The sequence below is a fragment of the Salvelinus sp. IW2-2015 genome, linkage group LG4q.2 (assembly GCF_002910315.2).
Source record: "Salvelinus sp. IW2-2015 linkage group LG4q.2, ASM291031v2, whole genome shotgun sequence".
Classification (NCBI taxonomy): Eukaryota; Metazoa; Chordata; class Actinopteri; order Salmoniformes; family Salmonidae; genus Salvelinus; species Salvelinus sp. IW2-2015.
In genome coordinates, this window is record NC_036843.1 from 23,576,691 (window position 1) to 23,595,197 (window position 18,507).

At 42.4% G+C, this 18,507-nt stretch overlaps 1 protein-coding gene across 2 annotated transcripts in view; it reads right to left on the bottom strand.

The window, feature by feature from the left end:
• Positions 1–16,993, bottom strand: part of LOC111963486 (leucine-rich repeat transmembrane protein FLRT2-like) — a 45,624-nt gene extending 28,631 nt beyond the window's left edge. For both annotated transcript variants that reach the window (XM_023986962.2, XM_023986960.2), the window contains exon 1: positions 16,848–16,993. The gene's annotated coding sequence lies outside the window, so the exon portion shown is untranslated. The remainder of the gene's footprint in view (positions 1–16,847) is intronic.
• Positions 16,994–18,507: the final 1,514 nt, after the last annotated feature.

An 18,507-nucleotide genomic window follows, 5' to 3' on the forward strand; every position in this document is an offset into this window, starting at 1 on the left:
TCATCCTTGGGAGCAATATCCAAACACCTGAAGGAACCACGTTCATCTGTACAAACAATAGTATGCAAGTATAAASTCCATGGGACCAAGCAGCAGACACACCGCTAAGGAAGGAGAAGTGTTCTGTCTCCTAGAGATTAATGTACATTGGTGCGAAAAGTGCAAATCAATCCCAGAACAACAGCAAAGGACCTTGTGAAGATGCTGGAGGAAACAGGTACAAAAGTATCTTTATCCACAGTAAAATAAGTCCTATATAGACATAACCTGAAAGGCCGCTCAGCAAGGAAGAAGCCACTGCTCCAAAACTACCATAAAAAGACAGACTACAGTTTGCAACTGCACATGGGGACAAAGATCATACTTTTTGGAGAAATGTCCTCTGGTCTGATGAAACAAAAATAGAACTGCTTGGCCAMAARGACCATTGWTATGTTTGGAGGAAAAATGGGMTGMCTTTCAAGCCGAAGAACACCATCCCAACTGTGAAGCACGGGGGTGGCAGCATCATGTTGGCGGGGTGCTTTGCTGCTGGAGGGTCTGGTGCACTTCACAAAATAGATAGAACCTTGAGGAAGGAAAATGTTGTGGATATATTCGAAGCAACATCTCAAGACATCAGTCAGGAAGCTAAAGCTTGGTCGCAAATGGGTCTTCCAAATGGACAATGACCCCAAGCATACTTCCAAAGTTGTGGCAAAATGGCTTAAGGACAACAAAGTCAAGGTATTGGAGTGGCCATCACAAAGCCCTGACCTCAATCCTATAGAAAATTTGTGGACAGAACTGAAAAAGCGTGTGTGAGCAAGGAGGCCTACAAACCTGACTCAGTTACACCAGCTCTGTCAGGAGGAATTAGCCACAATTCACCCAACTGATTGTGGGAAGCTTGTGGAAGGCTTTCCAAAACGTTTGAGCCAAGTTAAACCGTTTAAAGGCAATGCTACCAAATACTAATTGAGTGTATGTAAACTTCTGACCCACTGGGAATGTGATGAAAGAAATAAAAGCTTAAATAAATAATTCTCTCTYCTATTATTCTGACATTTCACATTTCGCATAAATATGGGTTGAATTTACAATGGTGTTCTTTCTCTCTCTCTATATATATAAATCTAAATTCAATTAAGTTCAAAGGGCTTCATTGGGATGGGAAACGTATGTTTACATTGCCAAAGTAAGTGATATAGACAAGAAACAAAAGGGAAATAAAAATGTACTGTAAACATTGCACTCACAAAAGTTTTTAAATAWTATAGTGATTTTGAATGTTATTATGGGCTGTGTTGTAACAATGTGCAAATAGTTGAAGTATGAAAGGGAAAACAAATAAACAGATAAATATAGGTTATATTTACTCCAGGTATGGTATTTGTGTTCCACTGGTTGCCCTTTTCTTGTGGCAACAGGTCACACATCTTGCTGCTGTGACTGCACACTGTGGTATTTCACCCAATAGATAGGGGATTTTATCAAGATTGGATTTGTTCTCAAATTCTTTGTGTGTCTGTGTAATCTGAGGGAAATAGTRGTCTCTAATATGGTCATACATAGTGCTGTATGTAAGTGCTGCTCGGTTTCCAATTCATTTTGTGTGGCAGTGTGCACATAGCCTGTCTTCTCTTGAGAGCCCAATCGATAGCAAGGCTATGCTCACTGAGTCTGTACATAGTCAAAGCTTTCCTTAATTTTGGGTCAGTCACAGTGGTCAGGTATTCTGCCACTGTGTACTCGCTGTTAAGGGCCAAATAGCATTCTAGTTTGCAAAGTTTTTTTGTAGATTCTTTCCAATGTGTCAAGTAATTGTGGTCCCGTGTGGCTCAGTTGGTAGAGCATGGCGCTTGCAACGCCAGGGTTGTGGGTTCATTCCCCACGGGGGGACCAGGATGAATATGTATGAACTTTCCAATTTGTAAGTCGCTCTGGATAAGAGCGTCTGCTAAATAATGTAAATGTAATTATCTTTTTGTTTTCTCATGATTTGGTTGGGTCTAATTGTGTTGCTGTCCTGGGGCTCTGTGGAGTATGTTTGTAAGCCGAGTCCCCATAACAGCTGGCAGAGGGGACTCTTCTCCAGGTTCATCTCTCTGTAGGTGAGGGCTTTGTTATGGAAGGTTTGAGAATCACTTATTTTTAGGTGGTTGTAGAATTTAACAGCTCTTTTCTGGATTTTAATAATTAGTGGGAATCATCACAATTGTGCTCTGCATGCATCATTTGTTGTTTTACATTACATTAAACACAGGGTATGTTTTTGCAAACTTCTGCATGCAGAYCCTCAGTTTGGTGTTTGTTCCATTTAGTGAATTCTTTGTTAGTGACTGGACCCCAAACTTCACAACCATAAAGGGCAATGGGTTCTATAACTGATTCAAGCAATATCCTAATTGGGATGTTGAATTTTATGTTCCTTTTCATGGCCTAAAAGACCCTTCTTGCCTTGCCTCTCAGATCGTTCACAGCTTTTTGGAAGTTACCTGTGGTGCTGATGTTTAGGCCCAGGTAGATATAGTTTTTTTGTGTGCTCTAGGGCAACAGTCTCTCGTGGAATTTGTATTTTTTTGTCCTGGCAACTGGACCTTTTTTGGAACACCATTAACTGTCAGGGCCCAAGTCTGACAGAATTTGTTCAGATGATATACAGTGCCTTCGGGAAAATATTCAGACCCTTTGACTTTTTTCACATTTTGTTACGTTACAGCCTTATTCTAAAATTGATTAAATAAATAAAAATATTCAGCAATCTACACACAATACCGTTGACAGTTGACAGTTCATTTCAGCGCAAAAACCAAACCATGAGGTCAAAGGAATTGTCTGTAGAGCTCCAAGACAGGATTGTGTTGAGGCACAGATCTGTGGTAGGGTACCAKAAAATGTCTGCAGCATTGAAGGTCCCCAAGAGCACAGTGGCCTTCATCATTCTTAAATGGAAGAGGTTTGGAAACACCAAGACTTCCTAGAYCTGGCCGCCAGGCCAAACTGAGCAGTCAGAGGAGGACTTTAATCAGGGAAGTGATCAAGAACCCGATGGTCACTCTGACAGAGCTCTAGAGTTCCTCTGTGGAGATGGGAGAACCTTCCAGAGAGACAACCATCTCTGCAGCACTCCACCAATCAGCATTTTATGGTAGAGTGAAAAGACGGAAGCCACTCCGCAGTAAAAGGCACATCACATCCCGCTTGGAGTTAACCATAATGCACCTAAATACTCTAAGACCATGAGAAACAAGATTCTCTGGTCTGATGAAACCAAAATTMAAATCTTTGGCCTGAATGCCAAGTGTCACATCTGGAGGAAACCTGGCACCATCCCTTTAGCGAAGCATGATGGTGGCAGCATCACGCTGTGGGGATGTTTTTCAGAGGCAGTGACTGGGAGACTAGTCAGGATTGAGGGAAAGATGAACGGAGCAAAGTACAGCAAGATCCTTGATGAAAACCTGCTCCAGAGCACTCAGGACCTCAGTCTGGGCAGAAGGTTAACCTATCAACAGGACAACGACCGTAAGCACACAGCCAAAACAACGTATGAGTGGCTTTGGGACAAGGCTATGAATGTCCTTGAGTGGCCCTGCCAGAGCCCGGACTTGAACCTGATCGAACATCTCTAAAGAGACCTGAAAATTGTTGTGCAGCAATGCTCCCCATCCAACCTGACAGAGTTTGAGAGGATCTGCAGAGAAGAATGGAGGAAACTTCCCAAATACAGTTGTGCCAAGCTTGTAGCATCACACCCAAGAAAACTCGAGGCTGTATTRGCTGCCGAAGGTGATTCAACAAAGTACTGAGTAAAGGGTCTGAATGTTTATGTAAATGTGATATTTCCACTTTTTTTATATACATTTCCAAAAATAAAAAAAAATGTAAAAAATGTAAAACCTGTTTTTGCTTTATCATTATGGGGTATTGTGTGTAGATTGATGTGTAGACATTGTTTTTTGTCAATTTTATAATAAGGCTGTAACCTAAGAACATTTTGAAAAAGTCAAGGGATCTGATTTTTTTCAGAATGCACTGTAGGTGCTACAGTAGGCCCTCCTTGGTTGGGAACAGAAGCACCAGATCATCTGCAAACGGTTAACATTTGACTTCAGAGTCTAGTAGGGTGAGGCCGGGTGCTGCAGACTGTTCTAGCGCTAACTAGTGTTCTACAGTTGTTCTCTCTCTCTCTCTCTCTCTCTCTCTCTCTCTATAACCCTCCTGTCTCCTGTCTCTCTCCACATCAACACAAGCGGCACTGGGCTTAGCCGTATTTGTATTATTAATCCACATGCTGGCTGGAAGCTAGATCCCTCAAACAAGAAGAGGTATTGTGCTTTTTTTTAATGGAGGGAAAGAAGGAGGAGGGAGTGTGTGTGTGTGTGTGTGTGTGGGGGGGGGTACCAGTCACATTTCCCATCAGGGTCCGTCTTGGCAGAGGTGGGTAGTAATACCCCAGGGCATGATGGTCATCTTTCAACAGGATCCACTAATGAACTGTTTTTATTTGACAGCATGCAATTACCAACTTGGCGATGTCATAAAACTTTCTCTCTCTCTCCTTCTCCCTGTGACTCATTTTCTCCTCTCCCTCCCTTTTTCTCACCCTTCTAAATTATTTATCTCCAAATTATTCCATCTCTTATCTTATTTTAGTAGCAACATCTGAGGTTGAACTCATTCTCTTTGCCAGTTTGTGCATCCACATTTGCAATCAAATTTTTGCCCCTGACAGTATGGATGTTGTCAGATTCCCCGTACTAACATTTTAACATAACTCTTTACAGAGCAGTCTGTGCCAGAGGAGGCTGGTGAGAGGAGCTATATGAGGACAGGTTCATTGTAATGGCTGGAATGGTATCGATGGGATGGTACCAAACATCAAACACATGGAAACAACATGTTTGACTCCGTTCCGATGATTCCATTCCAGACATTTTAATGAGCCCATCCTCCTATAGCTCCTCCCACCAGCCTTTTTGTCTGTGCATGGCACTACCTTCCTCCTACTTTATAGAAGGATTCAGATACAGCCTCGCATACCAAACATCTGTCAATGGGTAGAAACACTGAAATTTGTTTCGTGATTTTCTGTAAATGCTGCTAGATATGCTGCATGGTGGGTTTGTTGGAATTGTTGTCCCCCACGATGAGGTCAGGGAGGGGACTGTGGATCTGTTAGTCACACGTGATATCTCAAGAGAGCARTGGATGATTTTGATGAAACTTACTGTAATTTAATGTGAAATAGTTTTATCCCCAAAAAATTTCCCAAGAGGAGAAAGAGGGAAGAAAATATACAAATTCCAGAGAGCTTATTTTCTAGTCTCAGTACTTACTGTCCCTGCTGCCCTTGAAGCTCTCAAAATGTCAAACAAATGTATTGTTCACTTTTAGCTTGTTTTTATACCACTTCTGACCTTAGACAACACAACCCACTCCAAACCAAAACACTATGAAAACCTGCACATAAACACGCAAACACGCATGCACACACACACACACACCACCACACACACACACACACACACACACACACCACACACACACCACACACACACACCACACACACACAACACACACACACCACATGCACAGAGAAACCACTACGAAACAGAAAACTCTTTTGAATATCCCTTCCCTCTCCTACCCACAGTTTATGTTGATGATAGATTACCATGCGTTTACAGTATGACTAGATTATCATTCTGTTTACAGGTAGACTAGAATTATCATTCTGTTTACAGGTTGGACTAGATTATCGACTCATGTTACAATGGACTAGTTGATGCCTTTTTTTCTCCACTCTGAGAGAACTTCCAGGGAGTTCAAGTCCATGGCCAAGGCCTGAGCCTCTCTTATCAGTATGCCGTGCAGCAGAGCAGACAAAAACACTTCATCACAAATGCAAAAGAATGAGCTCGGAGATGATACTTTGCAAATGTTGCTATTTTCCACACGAGGGTGAGATTGGGATCTCCCGCTGACTGAGAGAGAATCGGCACTGTCTCTGTCTGTTTTTTCAACTCTCTCTCTGCTCTGTAATCTCTCTCTCTCTGTATCTCTCTGTATCTCTCTCTATGTATCTCTCTCTCTCATTTCTCTTCGACGTTCTCCACTCTCTGCCTTTTCTCTTTCTCTCCCTCCCTCTCCCTCTCTCTCTCTCTCTCTCTCTCTCTCTCTCTCAGAACACAGATAATATTACATTATACTTACTTGTGAATGATCAGTACTGATTTGTGGGTATTCTACTTTTCGGCAGGTAACAATGAGTCATCGGCTAACTTTGAGATGATCATGAGCTAGCAGGCAGATCTTGAGTGTGAACAGTGAGTTAGCAGACTCATTTTGAGTTGAACAGTGAGTTAGCATGGCTATCTGCCACGTCCTGATTCTGTTTCAGCCTGTTCCTTCGTGATTGGCTACCCCCCCCCCCCCCCCCTCCAGGTGTCGCTTATTTTCCCTGGTGTATTTATCCCTGTGTTTCCTGTCTCTCTGTGCAATTTCGTCTGTATGTTCAAGTCAAGCACCGTGCTTGTTCCGTGCTCCTGCTTTTCTATTCTCTTTTACTAGTCCTCCCGGTTTTGACCTTTGCCTGTTTTTCTGGACTACATTCCCGCCTGCCTGACCATTCTGCCTGCCCTGACTTCGAGCCTGCCTGCCATTCTGTACCTCTGGAACTCTGAACTGGTTTTGACCTTTAGCCTGTCCACGACCATTCTCTTGCCTTCCCCTTTTGGATTGTTAATAAACATCTTGGACTCTAACTATCTGCCTTCTATGTCTGCATCTGGGTCTTGCCTGGTGCCCTTAGACTATCTTCGAGTTGAACAATGAGTCAGCTGTCTAACTTTGAGATGAGTCTGCCAGTATGCATATTCATGTATCTCATGTATGTCACAGTAAAGCTATTTCCAGGACATGGACTAAGTGCGGTTGGGTTAGTTTTAAATTCAATATTGCTACACTATGTTCTACAAAAACTGTTGACTTATTTAAATGGTGGGTTGTCTCTACAGAAAACTTGTACTTGGTTTGGACAGCTACTGTGGTATGCATACAGTATTTATTGTTAAAATGTATTCTCTTTTAACCCCTAAACCAAACTCATGCTGAGCTAAATCTCTTACTCTTCATCTGTCAAAATGTAGACTTGCCTTTAACTTCTTCAAGGTTCTATATTTTTTTACAGTCCTCTCTGGGACAATGTGTAGACAGCACACAGAGAGCTGGACTGTGTTTTGCAAGCTAGCTCATTTGTGTGAGTGTACATTACCTGTACATAAAACTGCTGACTTGACCCCCTGTGTCATAATTTACGACACAGTCTGTAGAGCCGTGCTAATGGGCACACCCTACCTAAAAGACCATGCTTCAAAGAGGCCAACATATGCCATGCCACGTTGTCTGTCGAAGCATTCTAAATGGCACCCTAGTCCCTATATAGTTCACTACTTTTGATAGCGCTCAAGCTAAAAGTAATGCACTATTTAGTGAAAAAGGTGCCATTTGGGACGTATGCTGTGACTGTGGCATGTCCACTCATTTCACTCRATCAAGCGGAAAGGAAAGGGAAGGAAAGAGAAGTCCCCCACTGAAAAAACMAATGGGATTACCAGGAGCTCTTACATATGACCACTCCTGTACACACATATGACCAATCATGGACCCACATTTTTTTTCAGCTTAGTTAATTTGTATTTATTGTATGCATTTTATAAGCCCTATGCCAGGGCAGAGCAGGGTCCTGGCAGTGGAAAACCATAGAAGGAGGCTGTGCCAAGCTGTACTCACTGTAATCAGGAACCCCCGGCCAGACAGTGTTAGGAACATTCCAATGATAACCTGTGTTGACAGTGAGGTCAGATTACTGGACGGTACATCTCTCCAACATTAGCTACACACCTCTGCTTTGATCCCTGACAGCCCAGCCATCACTCCGGCTGGTGCCTGGGAGAATTCACTGGAGGTCCGACCGAACGGCCACGGGATCTAGAGTCCAGGATCCAGAGTCCAGGATCCAGAGTCCAGGGTCCAGAGTTTAGGATCCAGAGTCTAGGATCCAGAGTCCAGGGTCTAGGATCCAGAGTCTAGGATCCAGAGTCCAGAGTCCAGGGTCCAGAGTCCAGGGTCCAGAGTCCAGAGTCAAGGATCCAGAGTCCAGGGTCCAGGATCCAGAGTCCAGGGTCCAGAGTCCAGGGTCCAGGGTCCAGAGTCCAAGGTCCAGAGTCCGTGATCCAAGAGTCCAGGGTTCAGAGGTCAGTGCCAGTTCAGCCAAAACCTTCCGAGATATTCAAGCAATTATTCTCGATTATTCAAAATTGTTTTTGTGGCCATATCATTTTCATGGCTGATACAAGTGGTATACTATTGAAAATAGGCCTCGTGGTGCAAGCCTGTAACTTGGACGGTTGCCTTGCCAACACAAACTGACTCACTTCTTGGAAATATTTTCAATTTGCAACAATTAAATCGGACAGGGAACGCAGCCAGCCAATCTCTCAGGGTCTGAAACTCAAGCCGTCACATGTCGTGCGTGTTTGGTGGCTTGGTATGTGTGTGGCTGGTGTGCGTGTCGTGTGTGTTTTGTGTGTGGTAGCTGGTGTGTTGGTTGTTGTCTCTGCGTGATGCTTGGATGCGCATGTTGCATTGAGTCTTAGGGGGCTTCAGAAGCGGGTGTCTCTCTGGATCATATCTGTGCCACTTATCATGTTCCCAGCAGCTGAAAAATGGAGAATAGATTTGTTTCCACCTTCTGCTCTTTAATCCCTGTGAGTGTCTTTAACACACAGGCAATGACCAGCCAACACCATGGTGTCACCAAGAAATCGAGCTGCTTGCACATGTAAACCTACTTCACAAAACATTTGTTTTTAAAAGGATAGAGTGGAAGTTGTGAGCTACCTCAAACAGAGGACAGGATAGCAATAGGAGAGGACCGAAGCAGCACGGCGTACACAAGGCTTTTGTGACTTATGTTCTGACAAGCCCACCACGGCTAGCACTAACTACGTGGCTAACAAGCCCTCCCTGGCTAGCATAATATAAGTGGCTAACAAGCCTCCCCGGCTACCACAAGCTACGTGGCTAACAAGCCTCCCCGGCTAGCACAAACTATGCGGCTAACAAAGCCCTCCCCGGCTTACCACAAATAGTTACAAGCCGTCCATGGCTAGACAACACAAGGTAACAGCCTCCCGGCTAGCACAAAAACACATTGGCTAACAAGCCGTCCTTCACACAAATAACGTTTAACAACTCTGGCTAACAATATGACCCGCCGTCCCGGCTACCAAACTACTTTACAGCCCCCTGGCTAACAATGGCCAGCTCCCCCGGCTACAAAAACTATACATGGCTAACAAGCCGTCCCCGGCTACCAAAAACTACATGGCTAACAAGCCCTCCCCGGCTACCAAAAACTACATGGCTAACAAGCCGTCCCCGGCTACCAAAAACTACATGGCTAACAAGCCCTCCCCGGCTACCAAAATATACATGGCTAACAAGCCCTCCCCGGCTACCAAAAACTACATGGCTAACAAGCCGTCCCCGGCTACCACAAAGTACGTTTTTAACAAGCCCTCCCTGGCTAGCACAATATACGTGGCTAACAAGCCCTCCCCGGCTACCACAAACTACATGGCTAACAAGCCGTCCCCGGCTAGCACAAACTATGTGGCTAACAAGCCCTCCCCGGGTACCACAAACTACATGGCTAACAAGCCGTCCCTGGCTACCACAAAGTACGTTTTTAACAAGCCCTCCCTGGCTAGCACAATATACGTGGCTAACAAGACCTCCCCGGCTACCACAAACTACATGGCTAACAAGCAATGCAATGCAACTCACAGCATACTTTCACAATTTGACCAGTCCAGTTAGATTCAAACTTGGGTACACATACAACCACTAATTTGTAGTTTATACGTATGTGTATAAGTAGCTAATTAGGCCTTTATTATGTCTTATTAGCCATATATTAGTTCTTAATTATTTTCTCATTCAAACATTATATGTCATGTATAACTGGCCATAACTTAGCTATAATAAAGGCATATTAATAGTTAATAAAGAGCGGTGGCAGATAGCCTATCGGTTAAGAGCGTTTGACCAGTAACCATAAGGACGCTGGTTCGAATCCCTGACCCGACTAAGTGAAAAATGATTAGTGGTTAATATATGTACATACAATTAAAGTGTTGTCCTTGATATTTACATTGTGATATTGGCTTTTATGTGATACTTAACATGACTGAACATTTCTGTCCAGACAACAGAATTTAAAGGGTTAAAAAAACAATGATTTCCCCCAAAACATTCTCTGTGGTATGTCATTGTACTGTACATGTGGTTGTGTGTGTGTGTGTGTATACGTGTATGTGCATTCCAGGTTGCTTGTGTCTTGTGTGTGTATAAATAAATAAAATGACCGAACACTGCAGAAAGAGTGACATTTAACCAACATGCACACCCACATAATGCATCAGATTTCTCAGGTGGGGCTTTATATTTACATGTTAGTCATTCACCAGACACTCTTACCCAGAGTGACTTACAGTATAGTGACTGCATACATTTTTGTACTTTTTCGTATTTTTCGTTCTCTATCAATGTAATCATCTTCACATGCCATGCGGGGTGTGTAATGTTGTGTACATGTTGCTCCCTAACCACTGTCTTCAGCTACAAATCACAATCCAAATGATTACATCTCAGAGTGGAATGTACTACATGACATGCTATAGTACAAATCTGATGTCGTGATTGTAAGGAGAATAAATAATAGGCTACACAGGTTATTTTGTTCAAACGGGTAAAAAAATGCACAAAAACGGAACTGGAATAAGTATTGTTCTATTGTTAGCTGCACTATAACCCTCTTATTAAACCACTGAGTGCCACCCACTGGCTCTGCCTGCACCATTACATCATACCCAGGGCTGGACCATTCGTTTGTCACTCTCACAGCTGACAGTTAAATCTCATTGGCTATTCCCAATTCAAAAAAACATTCAACCCTGATGAGAAGAGAAAAGGAGACCGGATCGAGACATCCCCGCCAGAGATTTAGTGTGTGTGTGTGTGTGTGCTTGTGTGTGTGTGCTTGTGTGTGTGTGTCTGTCTATTTCTATACGTGTTTGCTAGAGAGCCTTAGCAACGGTTTATTTTTCTCGCTCTTTTTCCCCCCAGCTCAGTTGAGGTCGATGCTTTGCCTTCTGCCTGGTCTGCCGCCAGCGCTAGGCCTCTTTAATGTGAAAGACACAAGGTTAGGGGATCCACTTACTAAACAGCAGCAGCCCCCACCAGGTAATCAACTGAGCATGGCATTGCAATTTGACCTGGGTCAACTGGGTCCACACCTCCCCTTTAAGACAGCATCAGCAACGCCACTTCCCCTTTAAGAAAGGAGGAGAAGCCCCTGTGTGTATGTCCCAAATGGCACCATATTCCCTATTTAGTGCACTACTTTTAACCAGATCACTATGGGCCCTGGTCAAAAGTAGTCTGTCATTTGGGACGTATCCCCTGTAATGAGAGAGGAAATGTTGAGTGACCTAACGCTAATACAGCAGCTCGTCCACATCAGTCGATGGGAATTTGAATGAGATGCTTTCTCTTTAGCGTGGTCTCTACTGATCTTATCATGACTAATTCCAAATCCTCTTTGTCTCCCAATTTCTTAGTGGTTGTTGTGTCCATTTTTTCTTGCCTGGGAGTACAATATAAKATTTTGTTATAGTATATTCAGATTGTTACATAGAATTGTTTCAAAGGGATCATTTTGAATCTGTTTTCAAGCTAGCCTACAAGCCAAATGTACGTAGGTGTTAGGCCTAACCACTAATTGGGGTTAAAAAATATGACCTGCGGAAATGAGGTCTTATCCAAATGGAGCTGATTGGGAATCAAGCATTAAAAAAAGAGGCAGAGCATCACACCCACTTGGCAGACCTTAACTTTTCCACTTTTCTTTTTAAGCTTTGTTTCTTGGCAGAACCATGTATAAGAGTAGAATACAAGCCACCATGACCATACTCTGCCAGACCTCCTTGAAATACCAATTAAAGTGAATTTAGTCACATTCTCCTGTTCTTATTCCCCTCCTCCTCTGCCTCTAGACTGATGCTTATATGTTCTTTAGGCCAAGTGCTTTGACGGCACAACACATTCTTTACGAGCAAAGAAAGAGCTTAATGTTACCACCTTGGAACCAGTTCTGAATACATGCTCTCGGAAAATCTGAAACACACCAGCGATGAATAACAATGCTACATGTTGCCCAGTTATTACAGAGATAATGCTACATTGATTGGTTTGATCTCCACTCCCGTTCTACAGCCCTGGCTAACGTAGCAAAAGTTCTGTAACTTTCCCAAAAGCTAGCTATCTCCACGGGATACATCGAAGCTGATTCAGTTCAATTCAAACAATCTTTTATTTTTTAAATGCTCTATCTAACCTGATCATAAGGTGCAAAGACCTACAGGGCCCTGTGAAAGTATTCCCCCCCCTTGGCATTTTTCAWTTTTTTTTGCCTTACAACCTGGAATTAAAATAGATTTTTGGGGGCTTTGTATCATTTGATTTACACAACATGCCTACCACTTTGAATATGCAAAATATGTTTTGTTGTGAAACAAAGAAGAAATAAGACAAATAATCTGAAAACTTGAGCGTGCATAACTATTCACCCCTTCAAAGTCAATACTTTGTAGAGCCACCTTTTGCAGCAATTACAGCTACAAGTCTCTTGGGGTATGTCTTTATAAGCTTGAAACATCTAGCAACTTGGGATTTTTGCAAGTTCTTCAACAAAAAAATTCTCCAGCTCCTTCAAGTTGGATGGGTTCCACTGGTGTACAGCAATCTTTAAGTCGTACCACAGATTCTCAATTGGATTGAGGTCTGGGCTTTGAGTAGGCCATTCCAAGACATTTAAATGTTTCCCCTTACTCAAGTGTTGCTTTAGCAGTATGCTTAGGGTCATTGTCCTGCTGGAAGGTGAACCTCTGTCCCAGTCGCAAATATCTGGAGGACTGAAACAGGTTTCCCTCAAGAATATTATTGTATTTAGCGCCATCCATCATTCCTTCAATTCTGACCAGTGTCCCAGTCCCTGCCGATGAAAAACATACCCATTTTTTATTTAAGCAATGGCTTTTTTCTGGCCACTCTTCTGTAAAGCCCATCTCTGTGGAGTGTACGGCTTAAAGTGGTCCTATGGACAGACACTCCAATCTCTACTGTGGAGCTCTGCAGCTCCTTCAGGGTTATCTTTGGTCTCTTTCTTGCCTCTCTGATTAATGCCCTCCTTGCCTGGTCTGTGAGTTTTGGTGGGTGGCCCTCTCTTGGCAGGTTTGTTGTGGTGCCATATTCTTTCAATTTATTATTATTGGATTTAATGTTGCTCTGTGGGATGTTCAAAGTTTCGGATATTTTTTTATAACCCAACCCTGATCTGTACTTCTCCACAACTTTGTCCCAGACCTGTTTGGAGAGCTCCTTGGTCTTCATGGTGCCGCTTGCTTGGTGGTGCCCCTTGCTTAGTGGTGTTGCAGACTCTGGGGCCTTTCAGAACAGGTGTATATATACTGAGATCATGTGACAGATCATGTGACACTTAGATTGCACACAGGTGGACTTTATTTAACTAATTATGTGATGTCTGAAGGTAATTGGTTTTACCAGATCTTGATATAGGGGCTTCACCAACTTGAAACACGTAATTTTTTTAATTTCACTTCCACAATTTGGACTATTTTCTGTATGTCCATTACATGAAATCCAAATAAAAATCTATTTAAATTGCAGGTTATAATGCAACAAAGTAGTAAAACGCCAAGGGGGATGAATACTTTTGCAAGGCACTGTAAACATGAGATCAGTATTTTTGCTTCATATAATGATACCTACTCACTACATACTCTATAGAGAAACCCAGACAACTCTCTAAAATTAGGTGAAAATGTATTCAGTCTCATACTCTTCGTTCAGTGTATTCGTCTGTACGTTTTAGAGATCTGCTGAGGGGGAGGAAAATCTGCCCAAAAATAACTAAATACGGTAAGCAGGACACGAYGACAAGGCACTGGGTGAACAGCTAACTTGAGAACTCCCCAAAAAACATCCCGTGCCCTGATATTGTTCACAGTTTGGGAGTTGAAGACCCCAAGCCACTGCTTAGCCTCAATACGTCTCCCCTCATTTGTGTAAGAGAATACCCCTGGAACCATCCAGGACTTGCTCTCACTTTCATTTTCCTACAGAGTGTTGTTGCTGCATATTTTAGCTCTACCCTGGGGCTGGAAGCCACTTTAAACTGTCTCCAAAGCCAGGGAAACCAGCATCCAACCAGCCCTGCAGCCCAGGGAGAGGAGATCTACAGATATACTGCACTGTGAGTCTTGTAGTCATTAGGTACCCAATGACTGCACTGTCAATGGTCATGTTCAGTGTGTGTGTGTGTGTGTGTGTGTGTGTGTGTGTGTGTGTGTGTGTGTGTGTGTGTGTGTGTGTGTGTGTGTGTGTGTGTGTTGTGTATGTGTGTGTGTGTGTGTGCGCACGTGCGAATGCGCGTGCATGCGTGTTTGTTTCCAGTGTTTTATCTCTCCACAACCCCAGCGGCATTTGCCACCTGTCCACAGCGACCCGGCCAGCAGTGAAGCTGGTATGTCAGCAGTCTGTCACTGTCTCACAACACAACAATCCACAATGACTTCTGTGACATAAGCAAAGCATAAACCCTAGAAGGGATTGTTGCTTTTGTCAACATACAGAGTAGTAGAAAACATAAATGCATTTTCATCACAATATAAATGGCTGGGAGCCATAGGATCCATTTTAAACAGTGACTTATTTTTAGTAAAAAAAAACATTTCCAAAACTTCTTCAGGCGCTAGATATAACTGAAATGTCGAACTCTAAAACAACAACTGCTGGTAAAAGTTTGCATTCTATTCTATCTCATTTTTGTAGAAAAAGATTAAATATTGAAACAACGTTATAAATTACCTAGAATGTTTTATATTGTATTAACATAATTATATTAAATAAAACATTGCGAGTTGATCCAGCTCACCAAGAAAGCGCATTTTTCTTGTTTTGAGTTGATTTAGCTTAATCAGAAAATGCATCAAGAGATTTTGTATTGTTTTAAGATATTCTGACTTGTTTCAAGACTTTTTAGCTTAAAGTAAAAAAATGATCTGCCAGTGCACTAAGAGAATTTGTCTTGGTAACACGTCTTATTAAGATCAAATAACTTGAAATTAGATTAATGATCTTACACTACTTGTGTAAAGCTTTTAAAAAATCTGCTGTATATTTTTTTTTGTTGAAATAAGAACAATTATCTGCCAGTGCACTAAGATTATTTACCTTGGTAAGAGGGCAAGTCAATGCATTCTAATGGTAAGAGATATCTACAGTAGGTAAGATTTTAAAAAATTGCAGTGTATTTTTCATTGTTATCTTTCACAAGTTCTGAGATGTATTTCTTCACAATATGGACCGTATGAATTTGACTATTCCTCTGAACAGCTCGGTCCAGMATGTAATGATTGAGGTAGTATGTGAATTCATTAATCAATGTCAGTAAATAGAACTGCAGGGCAAACAGCTAAACAGAGGCGCTGATGGGATAGAAACCATTACTGTGGTTTCACCTTCGATCAATACACTGTAAAACACAAGTGGATGGCTGCAAACACAATAGGAAAGCAGAGATGTGCAATACACACGTACAAAGGCACACATACACACACACGAGAGGCATTGTAGTGAAGCCCCCCCAATTATACTTTCATTTMATTTATATTCTGATGAATGAAGCAACTAATGTAACAATGTGATCTGGTTCTGTCTGTGTTGTTTTGAATCTATTATTCCCAGCTACTAATTCCTAGTAGTGGAGAAACGGTGAACCGCTTCAGGGATTTCATGGACTGACGTCCGTCTGTAGTTATTTTGACTTCTTGTTCAGATTCAAAGAACTAACATCAATACATTAGATCAGACTAGATGACATCCATGTGTTTTCRGTGAATTACATTTTGTAGTAGCACTGTATTTTACACTACTGTTTTCAATAGGGGATTGTATGATAGTAAGGGTACTTGTGCTAAATCAACTCAATTGTGTAACTACATGGTAACCCAGTACCAATTGGTGTAAAAGTCAAGCAGTGCTTGATTAAACAAACAAATWATTTATATGTTAATACTGTGTAATTACAATTTTAATAAGTATTCTTATTATCTAAGAAAACTATTATTTCTTACTGTAAATACCTAGTAATTATTTAATTAATTCATCATTTTTGCATAAAATAAAATACCACAATATAAATTCACTCAACCAAATAAATCAAGTGACAGTATAATACTGTATTTCCAATAGATTTCCTTACAATATACTAAGACACATTTGCAGAAGTGCAGTATGTGTTCACGCCGTGTCTTTGGGATATAATAAATGACAGCCCAGCAAGAATTCAAAGCATCTATAAAACTACTCTTACATGTGTATGAGCACTTCAGCTTCAGTTCTTCCTTGTACTATACACATTTTACATTTGATCTCAATATAACTTTGAATATAACTTTCAAAATAACTTTCAAAATAACTTTGAATATGGTTTCTCATTTCACATTTGATCTCAACTTTGAATATAACTGAATATATTTTTGTTGTTCATTGTCTGCTCATAGCCTACTACTATTTAACCTCTAGAAAAATTGTCTTAAACATCAACATAATAGATTTTATTTATTGCCCAGCCTTAAGCGCATGCAGCAGCAATTTAACAGCGCCCCGTAGGTACACAGTCATTACAGCAGGTAATTAGGAGACTGGCTCTATACCTTCTCTAGCGCTGCTGATTGGTACACAGTCAGGGACCCTGAATTCCTGGGGTCTCACGGTCCTCTGCGGTGTTTCCCCGTCCCCGTCCTGAACTGATGAGTTGTAAACTTTCAGAGAGAGAGTGGGAAACCCGGGGCACTGCTCAGCGGCACAGGCGACTTCTCAGTGAGATCAACACCTCAGCGTTTCCTTCTCTTCCACTGGTGTAACTTAACCCTCTCCCTCCCAACCTCCCTCAACTCCCCCACAGCCCTGGACCAGCCCTCCATAGGCAGGCAACCTACATCCAGTTGGATTCTCAACTTCCTCTTTATTTAARCCATAAGCCCAGCTAGCGATGAGCTCACAGGTACAGTATGACTACAGTAGGGTCGGGTTTCCAGGCATCTTGAAGGAAGGAGAGCCTGGGGAACACCATAGAACAAAAGGGAGAGAGGAGAAATAGAGAGTGGCCAGGATGGTTGAGGAGTCAGGAGACTGAGGTTGGCTCGGTAGTACGGCGACCCCCTCTCTCCACTGTCTCTRATGGATGAAGACCATGTGATGATCCATCCGACATGCTAAAACTCCCCAGGCTTTAGAACTGAACCACAGCCTCCTCAGAGATAGATCAAGGAAGGGTAAACGCTACTCTCGAGAACAATYAGTGGTTCCCAAAAAAGAGYAAGATAAGCTTGTAGTGGAAAGGTTTTATGAGGTCAAAGTGAACCATTTATTATGTAGCTAGCTATGGTGTCTGTATTGGTCTAGAAACGGGGCTCTCCACAGGTTCATACTGTGTATGATTGTATTGACGGGGCTCTCCACAGGTTCATTACAGTGTTGATGAGTTTAGACGGGGCTCTCCACAGGTTCATTACAGTGTGATGAGTTTAGACGGGGCTCTCCACAGGTTCATTACAGTGTGATGAGTTTAGAAGGGGCTCTCCACAGGTTCATTACAGTGTGATGAGTTTAGAGGGGCTCTCCACAGTTCATACTAGTGATGAGTTTAGACGGGGCTCTCCACAGGTTCATTACAGTGTGATGAGTTTAGACGGGGCTTCCACAGGTTCATTACAGTGTGATGAGTTTAGACGGGCTCTCCACAGGTTCATTACAGTGTGATGAGTTTAGACGGGGCTCTCCACAGGTTCATTACAGTGTGATGAGTTTAGACGGGGCTCTCCACAGGTTCATTACAGTGTGATGAGTTTAGACGGGCTCTCCACAGGTTCATTACAGTGTGAGAGTTTAGACGGGGGGGGGCTTTTTTCCCCCCCCCCCCCCAAAACAGGTTCATTACAGTGTGATGAGTTTAGACGGGGCTCTCCACAGGTTCATTAAAGTGTGATGAGTTTAGACGGGGCTTTCCACAGGTTCATTACAGTGTGATGAGTTTAGACGGGGCTCTCAACAGGTTCATTACAGTGTGATGAGTTTAGACGGGGCTTTCCACAGGTTCATTACAGTGTGATGTGCTGTCATATAAAATCAAATCCATACAGTAGTCTATCAAATCCATCAAATTGTATTTGTCACATGCACGAAAGAAATGCTTACTTTATGAGCCCTCCACCAACAATGCAGAGCTAAAAAGTAAGAACATTTGCAAATAAAAATAGAAAATAGTATCACAATTAAAAAACAGTAACAATAACCATAAGGAATARCGGTACC